Here is a 15368-nt window from a genome sequence, read left to right as displayed (position 1 = left end):
CTTCCCACGGAGCAGGGAGCCCGATGTGGGGCTCGATCCCTGGACCCCGAGACCATGACCTGAGCCAAGGCAGATGCTTAACAACTGAGCCACCCAGGCGCCCCTATAAAAACCGGTCTTAATATCTTACCGATTCCTCCACAAGCTAATAATAATAATAATAAAAAAAAACTCATGGGTTAATGATGGCCATTTAATATTTGCATGAGAGTCACGATTTTACCTTTTTAAAAATTACCCTTTAATACGATATTGCTGAGTTGCTTCCAGATTTCCATCCCTGTAGTCACTTCCAATTATTTTGTTCATTCAGCCTGTAAAGCAGTGTGTTTAAATTTATCAACACCATAATTGGCTTTCTTTGATCTTTCTCTACAAATTTTTTTTATGAGTAAATAACTTTCAAAGGTGGAGGCTTTGGTATCATAGGAAACCAAGAGGCTGAGAATGAGTCTGTCGGGAGCACTGAGGGCCGGGATCAAGATGGTTCGGTCACACACTCTGCCTCACAGAGGGTTGGGGGCCACTCACAAGATGGACACGGGGAAGAAAGAAATCAGTGCTTGGTGATTGCTCAGCGCAGGGGTCGGCTTCTAGGTCAGAACACCCGGAAGTGTTTGAGGCATTAAATAATCGGAAAAGTAAACACAAAAACAAATAGTGCTCAAGTACTACCCAAACAGCAGCCGAATTGTATCTAGAGGTAGAGAGAGGAAGGGTTTGTGAAGGAGGGGAAAGCAACCGGTAGTGGGGAAAAGGTAAGCAACTCCAAAGATTCTGTGAGCTTACAATTCAGAGCATTCAGCAGTTCAGTTCCTGCAAGGTATTTGTCTGACCGAAAGGGAAAAAACAACGTATGGGTTCAGGGATACAAAAGAGAAATTCCTAATTTATGCTTGTTCCACTAATCACAGACTGTAAGTTGATTGCCTAGGACTGAGGCCTTCACAGTCTTTTTGTTTGGCTAGCTGGTGCTTCTGAAATGATTTGAATAGAAATGCTTTTTTTTAGACAGGGAATGGCCTCCAATAATAGGTCCCTTCTCTGGAATCGCCCAGATGGCCTCCCTCAGTTGTTTTGCCCATGGAGCATTTGAGTTTGCACCCTTGACTAATAGTTGTATTTCTAAGCACTTTTTGAAGGCATTGACACAGATTTAATGCTGTGACATTATTTATAGCAGTTAGCCAGACTGAAGTGAGTTCAAACTCTGCTCCTGTCTGAACAGTCACCTTTCACAGTGACCCCAAAATACAGGCCAACGACTTGCCTGCAAAATCCTCTATTTTGGCAACACCCAGACAGCACTGTCTTTTCCTTGTGCCATTTATATGTTTACTTAAAAAAAAAAAAAAGATTTTATTTATTTATTTTGTGAGAGAGAGCGCAAAAGCCGGGGGAAGGGCAGAGGGAGAGAGAATCTCAAGTAGACTCCACACTAAGCGCTGAGCCCCTGACGCGGGACTCGATCCCAGAACCCCGAGATCACAACCTGAGCTGAAATCCAGAGTCGGATGTGAACTATATGTTTACCTTCGATGCACAACTGCTGAAGTTGTCTGAACCACATTTCTTTTTTTTTTTTTTTTAAGATTTTATTTATTTATTTGAGAGAGAGAGAGCATGAGAGGGGGGAGGGTCAGAGGGAGAAGCAGACTCTCCGCTGAGCAGGGAGCCCAATGTGGGGCTGGATCCCAGGACCCTGGGATCATGACCTGAGCCGAAGGCAGACGCTTAACGACTGAGCCACCCAGGCGGCCCGGTATCTGCATTTTGCTACAACACTCCCAAGACTTAAAGTTTTAAAAACTTGCCTACAATCACACAGCTATTAATAAGTCTAAGTCTAAAGCACTTGCCTTCAATCGCCAAACCATCCAAAGGCTTTTGAATTATGGCACCCCCAAAATACTCATTGATCAACTAGCAGGTGAATAATTATAGACATTATAGGCAGCAAAGAAGGAACACATACACTTCCTAACTTCAAGAGTACACTCAGCTCTCCTCTTAGATCTTGGAAAAGGCATTCATGCTGCCATTGTTCATGATCAAGGCAGATTCAAGAAGACTCCAACAGATTAAAGAAAACATTCTTCCCAGTCTCGACCCCTGGGATCCAACCACCTTCTAGCCCAAAGGTCTTCCTTCATTATTGTTTGTCATCTGCTATGGTTAGAGACCTTCTAGAACAGGTGTTCTTTTTAATTTTTATTTATTTATTTATTTATTTATTTATTTATTTATTTATTTATTTATTTATTTATTATTTTTTAATGTAATGGGCGTGTAGCCTAACATGGGGCTTGAACTCACAACCCTGAGATTAAGACCTGAGCTGAGATCAAGAGTCAAATGCTCAAACGACTGAACCACCCAGGTGCCCCCAGAACAGGTGTTCTTAATCTGGGGGTCCGTGAATGTGGATTTTGTCAAATGCTTTTTCTGCATCTACTGAGATGATGTGATTTTCGTCTTTCATTCTGCTGATAAAATGCCTTACATGAGTTGATTTTCTGATGTTATACTATATTTGCATCCCTGAGATAAACCCTGTTTGGTCGTGGTATAGAATTCTTTTTATTATTTTACTATGTTTAAATTGTGGTAAAATATATATAACATTTGCCATGTTTAAGTGTGTAAGTCTTATATTTTAGCTGGATTCAACTTGCTAGTATTTTGTTGAGAATTTGTGGGGTCTGTTGAATACAGGTATTGGTCTATAGCTTTCTCTTTTGTGTGAGGTCTTTGGTTTTGGGATCTGGCCTTATAAAATGGGTTGAGATGGGTTTCCTCTCTTTTGCTTTTTGGAACAGTTCATGTGACATGTAGGGTGGAACTTGATTATGATGGGCTTAAAGTGTCAAAGCAGGGGTATCAGCATTTTACCCCAAGGTGATAAAGAGCCATGGGAGCTTCTACTATAGAATATGAATTTCAATAGTTTTTAAAAAAATCACTACAAGTAAGGAAATATGACTTAAAACAAATGGGAACCCTCTTCATGAGATAGAGGAGGAGAGCTAAAATCATATAGTTTAGGAGCAAATGGAAATATATTTGTAATAGACAAAAAGGGATATTGGTGCCTTAAAAATACAAGTCCAGGGGCACCTGGCTAGCTTGAGCCTGTGACTCTTGGTATCAGGGTTGTGAGTTTGAGCCCTACGAGGGTGTAGAAATTACTTAAAAATAAAGTCTTAAAAACACGTATGTAAATCCAGTGTCGAGATAGCATTTGAAAAAAACATTTACTTATAAAAATTTATTATGGAAATAATATACAAAGTGGAGAAAATAGGATAATGAGCCCCCATGTTCTGATCATCTATTTTCAACAATTATCAACACATGACTACTTTTGTTTCTTCCATACCCTCTCTGCTCCTTAGTATCATGCAACCCCCGCTAATTTTTTTTCTTTTTTGGGGGGGAGAGACAGAGAGAGAAAGGGAGGGAGAGAAAGGGAGGGGGAGGGGCAGAGGGCATGGAAGAGAGAGCCCGACACCCAGCGTGGAGCTTGGGGCTCAATCCCACAACCCTGAGGTCACAACCTCACGACCCTGAGGTCACGACCTGAGCTGAAATCAAGAGTCGGACACTTAACCTACTGAGCCACCCAGGCGCCCCCCTGCTAAATTATTTTTAAGCATCAGACATCGAAATTATTTTACCCATAAATATTTTAGTCTATCTAAAAAAAAAGGACTTTTAAAAGCATAGTCTCATAAACATCATACGCCCTTCACATTTATAGTATTTCCATAACGCTATCAAATATCCAGGTAATGTTCTGAATAGCCCTGATTCTCTCATAAAAAAATTTTTTTATAGTTGGTTTGTCCAAATCAGTATCCAGATAAGGCCCCTAATACTGCATTTGGTTAGTAAGTCTCTTAAATCTCTTTTAATCTACAGGTTCCCCATCCCTCTTTCTTCTTTATACAATTTATTTGTTGCAGAACAATAATTTCTACAAGCCTGTAGAATATCCCAAACTCTTTTTGTTGTTGATTATATCTCTATGGGGAGGTATTTCCTATAACCATTTGCCTTGATCCATTATTTCACTAAAGTTTGCAAAATAGAGATATTCCGATTCTAGTGTCCCTCTGTACTTATTAGCTTGAATTCTTCTAAAAGAAGAAATTTATGTCACTATTTGGTTATCTTCTATAACAACTTCAGTACAGTTCTGCAGAAGAAAGAATCAAGCAATTGGTTTTTTTTTTAAGATTTTATGTATTTATTTGAGAGAGAGAGCACGAGTGGGGTAGGGGCAGAGGGAGAAGCAGACTCCCCGCTGAGCAGGGAGCCCAACGTGGGGCTCCATCCCAGGACTGAGATCATGACCTGAGCTGAAGGCAGATGCTTAACCGATTGAGCCACCCAAGTGCTCTTCAAGCAATTATTTTGCCTTTCTGTTTCCCAGTTTTAAAATTTATTTATCATTTTTTAAATATACTTTTTAATTTTTTTTTTTTTTTAAGTAATCTCTATACCCAACGTGGGGCATGAACTCGTGACCATGAGATCAAGAGTTGTGTGCTCCACCACCTGGGCCAGCCAGGTGCCCCCCAGTTCCTTCTTTCTCCAGCTGTCTTCTGTTTAAATCATACGCATCTCTTCAGAATAATGAGTTGGATTCCTAGTTTCCTTCAAAGGAGTGTGTGTTGTAATTGCATGAACTCACAGATTTTTAACATATTCAATGTGTTTCAATATTTTGCAGTCATTCTTTTTGGTGCTGAAATCATATATTCTCTGGTCTATGGGCTCTTCCCCTTGGTTCCTAAGCCTTTTGGGCATGATTCTGTGGTCTTTGATAACTTCCTTGCTTGCTGATACGACAAGGTGTTCCAGGCTCATTCTTGACCCTGAACCAGTCATTTCTCCAAGGAGCTCTGTTCCTTCTAGTGAAATGGTATTTAGAAAGCACAGTCCAGGTGCTAAGGGTGCTCATTGCTATGAGTTAGTCAAGGCATCTAGACCTTTTCAACAGACAGAGCTAAAAAATTTTTTTAAAACCAAAAATATGGGGCGCCTGGGTGGCTCAGTTGGTTAAGCGACTGCCTTCGGCTCAGGTCACGATCCCAGGGTCCTGGGATCGAGTCCCACATCGGGCTCCCGGCTCGGCGGGAAGCCTGCTTCTCCCTCTCCCACTCCCCCTGCTTGTGTTCCTGCTCTCGCTGTCTCTGTCTCTGTCAAATAAATAAAATCTTAAAAAAATAAAAAATAAAACCAAAAATACATATGTATTCTTACTAATATTTCTAATTCATACTGGGATACAGGGTTTTGATCTGATATTTACATACTTTTTTTCCTCTCACTGAAAATGTTGGCTCCTAATTTAAAAAATACTTAATTTCCTTTGCTACTAAATATATTATTCTTTCATAATAACTATACCTTACTATCAGAAAATATATCAGAGGGGAAATCATATTAAAAAGTACTTCCTGAAAATCGTTTGAGATTTCTTTGTACTTTGAGGGTTGTCTCTTTTTTTCCCTTAGTATATACCTTACTAGGACTGGACAGTACAATTACTGTGGTTTAAAAATAAGTATTTAAAAAGTCCAGATTCAGCTGAGAGCCAGGGAGTTTTAGCCAACATTAAAGGCAGAAGTGAGAGGTTATGAGCTGAGTGCTGTAGCCAACTATTAACTCAAGTCTCTGCTAATTCAGGGAAGGATATGTACATAGTTATATTTACAATAATTCCTTTAACTTAACCATTGGTATTTAGGAGGAGTTCGACCCTTGCTAATGATCAGTTACCCAACTGGCTGAGAGTTAATTTCACTCCTGAGGCTTTGGTCTTTAGGAGGAAAGGGCAAAGTCCTACAGCCAAAGAGGGTTAGCGTGCTACTGAACTTAAGCACCTCTGTTTGCAGAGGAGGAAACGAAGATCCAGCAGAGTCTAGTAACTTGCCTAACCTGGCACAGCTGATTAGTAGAAGGGACTAGAAACCATCTGCCATCCCCATTTCATGACACTGCAGTCTGCCCCCTTGCTCTCCTGTGTGAATGAAGAGTATGGTCATTGTTGCAATGAGCAAGGGAGATCCAGTCTGAAAGTTTAGTTTCAAGACTCGAGGTACTCAATAAATGTTTATGAGAATTTACTCAGTCATTTGGTAAATATTTAGTAATTGGCTCTGAGTACATAGTGAGACAGCATTTATTGTCTACTTTTTGTCTGTTTTTGCTTTTTTACTTGTCCAGTAATAAATTGAAGAGAACATGTATCTGCATGTATCTGGTACAACGTGAAGACTGGAGACTATGTCAAACATTTAAAACAATTTTCCCACAATCTTTTATCAAAAAACAACATTACCTTAACATAATTTCTACTGTCCTGATTGTTAATGTTCCTTTGTATTTATTTATCTAATTCAGTAAACCATGACCACATACAGAGCCCTGGGTTTAAGAGGATTTCCCAACAATTAGAATCCAGTATGGAGAGAGCTGCCTTCGAGAGGAGGCTGTGAATTGTTATCAGAGATCTACAGAGAGAATTCCTGCAGAGGTCAGAGGAGGGGACGCAGTGATATCCAGGGTCCTTTCTAACCCTGAGATTGGATGAGAGATTTTCTTCTGATACGTATGATGTCCCAATGACAGTGGCTTTTTTGGGGGTAGACAGTAGCAACCATTTATACAAAGACACAATCTGCGTTTCCCTCCAAGCTCAGTTCTATTTACAGCCTTGCCCACAGAGATGACATATCAAGAAAATAAGAGGAGGTGGTCCCTCTGGGGAAAGTCTCCATGCCACTCTCATCGTAGGGATCCCTCATCACAAATGAAAGGACAGGCTTTGTGGGAATCACAGCAACTTGCTGTTAGGCATGTGCTGCCAAGTTCTTTCCTTCCTTCTTTCTCCAGCTGTCTTCTGTTTAAATCATATGCATCTCTTCTGATACCTCCTTTCACCTGAGTTTTATTAGCACCTAAGTTCTTAGCCCAAGGATAAAAGAAGCAAGTGGACCCACTTGGGACTTGGAAAGTTATCTGCCTAAAGCCTGAGCTTTCAAAGTCATCCAACAAATACTTGAGCCCCTCCTGTGTGCCTCACTCCAAGATAGGTGCTGGGGGTCTAGGAAGGAGACTCTGTGGGTGCTCTTCCAGGCTAACAGAGGTAGGAAGAGGAGAAAGGAGCATATAAAGGAAAATTGGTGAGGGGGAGGTCAGGGAAAGGGAGGGTCCTAATTTCATGGAGGAGGAGGAGTCTTGCTGGGCAAAGGGATATTTCACTTTCCCCCAAAAGGAGAAGAAAGAATTAGTCAATAAAAGGGAGAGGGGAGGGGTGCATGGGTGGCTCAGTCAGTTAACTGACCGACTCTTGATTCTGGCTCAGGTCAAGATCTCGGGGTGCTGGGATCGGGTCCCGGGACAGGCCCCATGATGGACTCCACACTCAGCAGGGAGTCTGTTTGTCCCTCTGCCCCCTGTTCCCCCGCTTGTGCTCTCTCTCGCTCTCTCAAATAAATAAAATCTTTGGCGGGGGGGAAGGAGAGGGGAACTTCCAAGCAGGGGAAAGACTGGTCCAAAGGTCCAGAACAAAAGGGAGTTTGGTGAATTCGAGGATCTGAAAGAGGCTAAGACCTGTTGAGCATAGGCTGGAGAGGGAGAATGTCTTGAAATTAAGAGAGGAGAGCAGGCATCCGATGGTGGAGGGGCTTGTCCCTCTCAGAATGTTCACAGTATTTCCAACTTGACCTGTGGATATATTCTTCAGTCCTAAAGGAGTTCTTTTCTAGCTTCTTAAAGGGCATATCAGGGTTTCTCATTGAGTAGTTAAAAACCAACATTTGAGGGGGCGCTTGGGTGGCTCAGTCAGTTAAGCGTCTGACTCGTGATTTCGGCTCAGGTCATGATTTCAGGATTGTGAGATCAAGCCCCACGTAGGGCTCCATGCTGAGTGTGGGGCCTGCTTGGGATTCTCTCTCTCCCTCTACCCCTCCCACCATTCATGCTCTTTCTCTCTCTCTCAAAAAAAAAAGATATACACATCCAAGAATGAAGAGACAAAAAATTGAAGGCAAAAAAACCCCCACATCGTCAACTCCTTTAAACTAAATTTTAAAAGGATAGGGTACTTATCACTATAGGTAATATGGTAAATCTAAGGCAATAGGGTTCTAATTCCTTTGACAGAATGCTTAATTTTATTTTTTTTTTAAGATTTTATTTATTTATTTGAGATAGAATGAGAAAGAGAGAGCACATGAGAGGGGGGAGGGTCAGAGGCAGAAGCAGGCTCCCTGCTAAGCAGGGAGCCTGATGCGGGACTTGATCCAGGGACTCCAGGATCATGACCTGAGCCGAAGGCAGTCGCTCAACCAACTGAGCCACCCAGGCGCCCCAGAATGCTTAATTTTAAACATTGAGGTATAATTGACATATAATGTTTCTGGTATAAAACATAATAATTCAGTATTGGTATATATTGTGAAATCACAATAAGTCTAATTAACATGTACCATCACATAGGTACAAATTTTTTTTGTGGTAAGAATTTTTAAGATCTTAGCAACTTTCAAATATACCCCATTTTGCCCACCCCCACCTTTGGCAACCATCAAACTGTTCTCTGTATCCACAAGCTTGGTTTTGTTTTTTGGCGCTTTTTTTTTTGTCAGAGGGGGAGGTTGACAAAATGTTTTTTTTTTTTTTTTAAAGATTTTATTTATTTGACAGAGAGAGACACAGCGAGAGAGGAAACACAAGCAGGGAGAGTGGGAGAGGGAGAAGCAGGCTTCCCGTGGAGCAGGGAGCCTGATGTCGGGCTCGATCCCAGGACTCTGGGATCATGACCCAAGCTGAAGGCAGACACTTAACGACTGAGCCACCCAGGCGCCCGACAAAATGTTTTTAAGTTAAGAATGTGAGAAGAGAAACCGGGCACCATGACCACAAGAGTTGAGCCTGACTGTAGCAACCATGGTGCTTGGAATCCCAGGCTTCCTGTGTGCATTGGGTTTCTGCTTGGGATACTCCTGAGACTTAGTGTATACCACCCCCTCCCCCAGAAGGGGATATAACAGAACACATTAGAACAAGGGCTGAGGGAGAGATGGGCAACGGGCACCCCAGGCTGCCATAATGCCCAGGGACTCCCAGGGATGGGGCCCAGAGGACTCTCCCCTCAGCCCGTCAGCACTCCTGTCGTGATTCAGTCTAGGCTGAATAATAATAGCAAATTCTGTGCACATCCTATTTCACTATGTTCTCATTTTTAAAATTCAGCTGATCTCGAAGTGTCTGAGTGTCTATCAGAATCATCTGGAGGGTTTGCAAAGCCTAGACCCCACCCGCCTGAGGTTTCTGACTCAGCGGGCCTAGGCTGAAGCCAAAATTTGCATTTGTGAGGAGCTCCCAGGTGACACTGCGCTGTTGGTCCGGGGACCACACTTTGAGAACTCCTGATGAATTCATTGCACAAAAATTGTTGAAGGGCCTGCTCTGTGCCAGGCTGTTCAGCTTTGGAGGACACAAGTCCCTGCCCTCAAGAGGCTCACCCACTCGTGGAGAAAACAAAAAGAATGACAACAGAAAAGGGCTCCAGTGGAGGGTAGCAGGGGTTGCGATGGGCACGTGGAAGACAAAGGGATAGGTGAGGACAGGTTAGCTGGCACAGAGGGGCTTGGGTGAGAAGCAGGAGGAAGAAGCCACATGTTCACAAAAGGCAGGGGACCCGCGGGCTGTGTCTCCGTGGAACTGAAAAGGAAAGCGCGAGTGACAGCAGGGATGAGTATGAAAGAGATCAGAGACCCATGCAGGGCTCTTATCCGGGGTGAGACCCTATTGGATTGCCTTTGGGGAAGAGCATTCTGGTGGTCGAGGGGATAAGGAGGGGGTGAGGACAGGGTGGTGTGGAGACCATTTGGTGGTACAGATAAGAGATAGGAAATCCTGGGCCGGGCAGGAGCCGGCAGGTGGAGAAGGTAAGGCTGCTGGTCTCCCAGTGATGTATTACTGGGGTAAATCACAAGGCCTGGTAGAGAAGAACATTAACTTGTAGGCACCGGAGTTTTCGGCTTAGGGTGAACTGCTGTCCGCTAAGTGGTCAAGGACATACACCCCCAACGCCGCACCGAGGAACTGGGCCAGTGGCAGGGTATCAGAACATGCTGGAGGCTGTCCCACAGCGGCGATCAGACCCAGCAGCTCGGGGCTAGTGTGAAAGAGCCCCGCGCCCACTCCCTGCTCCTTCACGCACTCCGTCTTCGTAGGGACAGGGAATATCCAAGGGATTATGGGCGCTCCCTGGTGGGAGAAGTAACCCGGTTGGAAAGAGGGAGTGTCTGGAGCTCAGCCATGGCTCCAGAGCCTGCTCTTCTGGGGAACTGAATGTATTCATTTCCTACGGCTGCCTTAAATGTTAAGGCTCAGCGTGGTGGGGACCCGAGTGGAGGGAGGGGCGGGGGGGGGGTCAACGACAGAAAAGTGTTCTCTCCGTCCTGGAGACCAGAAGTCTGAAGTTCTGGAGACCAGTTCCCTGGGAGGGCTGTGAAGATACTCTGTTCTGTGCCTCTCTCCCAGCTTCTGCTGGTCTGTCAACAATCTGGTGTTCCTTGGTCTGTAGATGCAGCACCCCCATTTCCAACGTCCTCCTCACATGGTGTTCATTCTGTGTCCAAATTTCCCCCCTTTTTAAAAGAACTTATTTATTAGAGAGATCACAAGTGGGGGGGTAGAAAGAGAAGCAGGCTCCCCACGGATCAGGGAGCCCGATACAGGACTTGATCCCAGGACCCTGGGATCATGACCTGAGCCAAAGGCAGACGCTTAACGACTGAGCCACCCAGGTGCCCCTAAATTTCCCCTTTGTATAAGGACACCAGTCATATTGGCTTAGGGTCTGCCCTAATGGCCTCGTCTTAACTTGTTACATCTGCACCACTCAGGGTCACATTGTGAGGCAGCAAGGATTGGCAAGTCAGTGTTTGAATCTGGGGGCAGGGAAACACAATGCAACCTATAAGAGGAGCTGACACGTCTGCTGACTCAGCTCTCTGTTGAGTGGCTAAGAGTGGGGAGGGTACGAGCCTCCCTGTTCGCCATCAGATCCCCCAGCCATTCAGAGCCGGAGTGCCAGAACCTGCGCCAGCCCCATCTCAGCGGCCCCTCCGCACTATTGTCATCTGTGGGCTTCCCTGCTCTTCCGAAAGCCCAGGGAAGTGGCCGGCAGGGTTTGAAAGGGTTTGGGTGCCCTTTGCCCCAAGGGTCTCACGGCCTTGGTGAGGCTGCGCTGCTCCCTGCCCTGTAGGGCCGGGGCGCCCAGACTGGAGCTCCAGAAGGTGGCCCCTTGCCCATCTCATGTCTTCCAGTTCCACTTCTGTGGGTGGGGTCTCAGCTCATTATCCTTGCATGCTCCCACGAGCCCAAGCCCACTTGCCCAGGTCAGAGGACCCTGATTTTTTTTTTCCTTTTTGCCCACCGGGGGGTGGGGAAGGAATGTCATACCTCATTGTAACTTGACCATTGTTTGATGTCTGCCTCCCTGACAGGGCTGGGTGGTCTTCTCTACTCACCCCAAGTTTCTGCCAGCTTATCCCGTGCCACCCCCTCCCACCTTAGGTCACCTCTCCCCTCTCTATGTGCCACTCCCCTTCTGGAGTTAATGGCAGGAGGATAGAGGAGGGAAGGTGGTGTCTGGGGAGATGCAAAGGAATGATAAACGTGATTTTTCATGTGTAAATGTGGCATGTGGGTGGGTCGAGGAGCTGGAGATGTACTGTAGGCGTATCGTTGGGAATGCTAGAGGGAAGTCTGAGTTGGGGGTGGAGATGTGGAGGTTCAGAATAGATATGCTTTTCCAGGGAGTGTGTGAAGGGCAAGGCTGGCCTCCTGGGCAACTGTGACCATACAAGACAGAGGACGGAGGATGCCACCGTGTTGATTAAAAGGAGCTTTAACACCTATTCTCTCCTTGGTCCTCACGCTGAAATTACGAGATCAGTTAAGCAGTTGAAGTAACTGAGTCTCAGAGAGGCCGACCCTTGGGCAAGTGCTCATAGCGTCTAGGTGGGAGAGCCAGGTCTCGAACTCCAAGTTCCGAGCATTTCTCACTCCATTGGCTCATTTATCCATCCGGGAGTCACAGACTGAGCTTTCTGTGTGAGTGTGCAGGGTCTTGATCCACACCATGGGCAGCGTGGTGGGGACCCGAGTGGAGGAAGGGGCAGGATGTGAGACAAAGCCGGCTCCTCTTCCCTATAGCCCAGAAGGGACACTAGGGAACAGTGGCAAAGGCCCATGTGCGTAAACAGGGTGCCATCCCACCGACCCTGCCGCAGGTGGGCCATGCACCAGCAGGGGGCAGCACCTGGGAGCGCAGTTAGGCGTGCAGAATCTCAGCCCCCCGGAACCTGCTGAATCTGCAGATGACCAGTATCCCCGGGTGATCTGCATCCCATCCAAATATGAACAGCGCTGGCGCCAACTACAGACAGACTCGTACACGGATGGAGGAGAAGAACGTGTGGTTAGTTAGGGAAGAGGCTTCTTGGAGGCGGCCTCTAGCAAGGAAAGCCAGCTGCCACTTGGGAAGAAATGAGATCTTTTGTCCCCAACAGTGGTTCTCAAACTCGGCTGCAGGGGGGAGTCACCTGTGGTGTTTTAGAAAGTATTGGTTCCTGGGGCGCCTTGCTGGCTCAGCTGGTAGAGCATGCGACTCTCGATCTCAGGGCCGTGAGTTCAAGCCCCATGTGGGGCGTGGGCACTGCTTAAAGAAGAAAAAATAAAGATGAAGACACTAGGATTTAAAAAAAATAACAAATAAAAACTGTTGATTTCTGCCTCCCCGCCCCAGAGATTCTGACTTAATGGAGATAAAACCTCGGCCCTGGGATTGTTCAGAGCTCCCCAGGTGATTCACATTTGCAGGCAAGCTTGTGAACCACTGCCTTTTGCCATATTTAAGAAATAATGGACTATACCTGGATGAGGAAAGTGTAAACAGCGATCAGGTGGTTCCAGTGCGGGACCAGGAGGGTGTGTTAGGTGTTTAGAGGGCGGGGCGGTTGGGGAGGGGGACTCTAGCTCCTGCCGGCATTCCTGCCCTTCCTGTGCTCTTCCTGCCCCCCCCCCCGCCCCCATCTTCCCATGCTCCCACGCGGATGCTTGGATTCTGCTTCCCCCTAGTGGTGGTTTTCAGCATGGCACAGCTGTCTCCAGTTTTGTACAAATTCTGCGCTCATCACAAACCAGAGAGTCCTCAGTGTGCTCTCGATGGGTGGGATGGCCTAGGAATTGTGGACCGTGAGCAGCTTGGCAGTGACTCCAGGAGTCACTCCTTCACGGGAAAGCTCAGGGGGTTCTAGGTCTCTGGTCAGGCACTGGTCTGACACAGGGCTGTCACTGGAGCCTAAGCGGTTTCCTGTGCTTGGGGTTTAGGGAAATTCGTCTTATGAGCCAGTGGCAAGCGCTAGGCTATCGAGCATCAGGAAGCGCAGAGCAGTAAGGAAACAGGCTTCCTAATAAACAGCAGTCCGCCCTTATCCAGCTCTATGCAGCAAGGCTGTGCCTTTACTTAATTATCACATTTAATACTGACACCAGCCTGGGAGATGTTAGGATCCCCATCTTACGGACAAGGAAACAAACCTCCAGAGCTTCAGTAACTTGCTCAAGGCCATACAGCTTGCGCATGACAGATGCAGGATCTGAGCCCTGTCCTTCCCAGCTGCTCCCATGTACCTGCAAGACCCGGGAGGTCTCGCCTGCGCAAAACTTTGCACTGTGGCTTCAGCACGAACTCCGTTTGTGTCCAGAGGGTCCCTCCAGGCGCCCCTACTCCTTTTGCTCCCTATTGTGCGTAGATTCCTATACTTCCCTTTGCAGGGCAGCCCCCGAGAACTCCACATTTGGCAGGAGGACACCCTTGCCCTATTCTGGCAGAAAGCTGCTCCCTGCAGCCAGCTCCTGGGGTGCGGGGAGTCTCCTGTCATATTTTGAAGAGCCTTTTCCCTTGACCTGGCTTCCTCCCTCTTGTCTCCCCTGAAGCTTCCTGCTCACTCCGGGCCAGCTCCTCTCCACTCTGTCTTCACTACAGGCACTTCTATAGCTCTGGTGTTGGTCAGAATCACCAGGGGGAGCTGGTTGGGATGCAGAATCCTAGGCACGAGCCCCAAGATTCTGATTCGGGGGGTCACAAGTGGGGCTGGGGAATCCGGATTTTGTTGAAACAACCCTATGGATTCTGCTGCAGGTGGTCCTCAGAGCACACTTGGAGAGCATCCAACATGGCTGGCACTAACATTTGTGGGGCCCACATCAAGAGCAGAAAGGAAGGCCCATACTATATGTTTAAATATTTCGACATTATAAATCAAGCTAACAAACGGTCAAATATACCTTCATAAGTACCTGGCAGGCTAGGATTCCTGGAGTCTGGAGCTCTAAGCCAGAAGGTGGACAGCAGAGAACAGACCCCAGGCCCCAGCACTCCCCCCTTCTCGTCCCACCTCTGGCTCTGACCCTCTTTGTGCCCTGAGGAATCTGCTGCTCAAGCAAGAGGATGCCCAGCCCTCAAGTCTAAGCTCAGGCTACCTTCTTCCCACCCCACAAACAGCTGTATCTTGACCACCTATCTGGCGAGAGATGGAGCCTGGGAAGAAGGTCTGCTTTGGCTCTGGGAGCAGGAATTTGGGAGTTCCAGGTACTCAGAGTATGGCTTGGAGGGGGGGCGGGGAGCTCCAGGTAGACACATCTCCTTGTCCTTATTGGCCGCCTGCACCCTTGCGAGGGTGCAGCCAGAGGATGACCCAAGCAGAGCCCTTGAAACCAGTGTTCCTCAAACTTCCATGTGAGTAGGAATCGCCTGGGATCTGAAGATGTTGAATCCATAGGGTCTGGGGCACAGACTCAGGACTGTGTGTTCCTAATGCCTCCAGGCAAAGCCAATGTAGCTGGCTCATAGGCCAAGGTGAGAATAGGAAAGCTCCATGGCAGAGTAGGCAAGATTTTTCTGTAAAGGGCCAGGGAGTAAATCTTTAGACTTTGTGACCCCTATGGTCTCTCTGCAAGGCCTCAGCTTTCCTGGTGTGACACAAAGTAACCACAGACAAAATGGAAATGAATGAGCGTGGCTGTGTTCCAATAAAACCTTATTTACGGACACGGAAATTTGAATTTCATGTAATTTTCCTATGGCAGAAATCCTTCTTCTCTTGATTCTTTCAACCAAAAATGTAAAAACTATTCTTAGCTCACAGGCTAAACAGATAGTGTGTCAAACTTGGCCCCAAATCTCTGAAAGATAAGGATGTTTTAACATAACCCAACACCAGCACCAACATCACACCTACAAATAATGAGCAATAATTGCTTAATAATTAAATACC

General features: G+C 46.5%; 1 protein-coding gene across 1 annotated transcript in view; it reads left to right on the top strand.

Moving 5' to 3' along the window:
- Window positions 1-15368, top strand: part of CLDN10 (claudin 10) — a 103413-nt gene that overhangs the window by 24360 nt on the left and 63685 nt on the right. The window lies entirely within an intron of this gene.

The sequence above is a fragment of the Mirounga angustirostris genome, unplaced genomic scaffold, assembly GCF_029215605.1.
Source record: "Mirounga angustirostris isolate CCGP_5_RB_7025 unplaced genomic scaffold, mMirAng1.0.hap1 SCAF_3, whole genome shotgun sequence".
Taxonomy (NCBI): Eukaryota; Metazoa; Chordata; class Mammalia; order Carnivora; family Phocidae; genus Mirounga; species Mirounga angustirostris.
This window is presented reverse-complemented; position numbering and strand designations above follow the sequence as displayed.